General features: G+C 55.2%; 1 protein-coding gene across 1 annotated transcript in view; it reads left to right on the forward strand.

Moving 5' to 3' along the window:
• LOC102674708 (FERM, ARHGEF and pleckstrin domain-containing protein 1-like) overlaps positions 1–2,068 on the forward strand; it is a 20,750-nt gene that overhangs the window by 6,903 nt on the left and 11,779 nt on the right. The gene's annotated exons all lie outside the window — the stretch shown is intronic.

Genomic DNA, 2,068 nt, shown 5'->3' on the forward strand with positions numbered 1-2,068 from the left:
ATCGAGCACGAGATGTTCCAAATGGATTCGGAGACCGATTCCTTCGTCAAACACCGTTCGATCAGATCGACGGAGAGGCAGCAATTCAAATCGGTGCTCGCCGACCTTAAGAAAGACGCTAGGACGAGATCGACCGATCGGTACACGAAATCGGACACCGATTACGTAACCATCGAGTCGCGCATACAACGGTCGAGCACTCAGATCGAGAGAAAATTCGAGACTCGACACGCCAACTCGATAGAACAATTCCAACAGCAACATCAACAACAACAACAACAACAACAACAGAATAAACTCGCTCTTCCGCATCAGGATTCGGGTAGGAAGGATCCGGTCGTGTTGCAGGTGCAAAAGCAAAAAATGTCCGTGTTGAACGAGTTGAAAAGCTTGAAGCCGAAATACAAGATCACCCACGTAGACTCGGAGATTTTACGGGACGAGGGTATAATGCGGCCGAAATCTCGCATAGACGACGATCTCAGCCCCGTGGATTCGACGAATAGGACGATACTCGATCAACAACAAAGAGGTAGAACGGTTCGAGCGCGCAGTGTGGCCAGTTTGGAGGATCACGTATTGGTGTCGCGCGTGTACGTGGAAACGGGTAGTTTAGGCCGTGGCGTTCGTAACGGCAACAAGGAACGGAAAGCGACAACGTTGCAGGACAAAGAGAATCGTTCGAAGGCGCGCGTCGATTCGTCGAGGGAGCACGATCGTAGAAAGTCGGTTGAGAGAGGGGGGGAGCCGAGGAGGAAATTCGAATCCTCGTCCCCGCATCCCCGCCGGGAGGGGAGGGAGTTGCGCAGAAGCATCGAGAGGTTGGACGCGCGGGAGAGAAGTTACGAGCGTCTCGATTCGAGGATAGAAAGATCGTTGCTCCGCCATGCCGATTCTTACGAGTCGCGTGGGAGAAGCGTGGAACGTTTGGACATTCAGGGTTTGCGTAGCAGCACCGAGTATCTGAACAAAATTTCCAAGGACAGGTCGAGAGAGAGTCACAGGCACGCGACGTCGGAGCGTCGAGAGAGAAGCGTGGAACGATTGGATTCGAAGGAGAGGAGGAGGAGCCCTCGGCGAAGCGGCAACGCCGCGTTCGATCACGGCCAGAGGCACACGTTGGAGAGATTCGATTCGTTCGGCGGCAATAAAAGTCCGCTCGAACGTTTCGGAAGGGAGTATAGGGGGAAGAGCGTGGAAAGGTTGGACTCGAGGGAGAGGCCGACCTTCGATTTCGATCCCGTCACGATCGAACGTTTGAAGTCGTTAGAAAGATACAACAACAACAACAACAACAATAACAATATCAACACCACCAACAACAATAACAACAACAACGTCGTCTCGAAGGACAAAGGTGGTGTACACGAGAGGAAGGGGGAGCGAAGGCACGGGGAACGAAAGCACTCGGATTCGAGAAGGAGCTTGGACCACGAGCCGCACGATTGGAGGAGAAGCAGCGTGGAGAGGATCGAGTGCAAGGAGTCGTGGAGGAAAGCGGCGGTGAAGTCGATGGAGAAGCCTCGCGAGAGGGACGATTGGAGGAGTTTGGAGAGGGCGCGGAAGGACGAGGAGAAGAGGGAGAGGGAGCGCCAAGCTCAACGGCTCTCGATCGAGTCGAGGACCGACACCGTGATCGGCGTCCCGATCGAGATGGAGAATCTCAAGTCGAAGACCTCTCTGTTCACCGAGTACGATCCCAAGATCGTGGGCGGGGTCGTGTTGGGCTTCGAGGACTCTATGCCGAGCCACACCCCCGTCGAGCGTACCAAGAGCGACCCGAACCCTGCCCGACAGAGGCTGGGCTCGAACAGCAAACGTCACATACTGATGCATCAAAAGTCGATCGACTTGACGCCGGCCGACTCGGGCGACGAGGACCCGTTCTCGGACACGGCGGCCATGCAGAGGACCAACGTCGAGATACCTTACACGTTGCACAAGCGACACGTGATGAACGGCACCGCGTCCGACGAAAAATCCGAGTCTGACAGCGGAAAAACTGGCGGCTCGACGACCACGACCACGACCACGACGACGACTACGACGATCACTACTACTACGACCA

Source organism: Apis dorsata, unplaced genomic scaffold (assembly GCF_000469605.1).
Source record: "Apis dorsata unplaced genomic scaffold, Apis dorsata 1.3 scaffold_631, whole genome shotgun sequence".
Classification (NCBI taxonomy): Eukaryota; Metazoa; Arthropoda; class Insecta; order Hymenoptera; family Apidae; genus Apis; species Apis dorsata.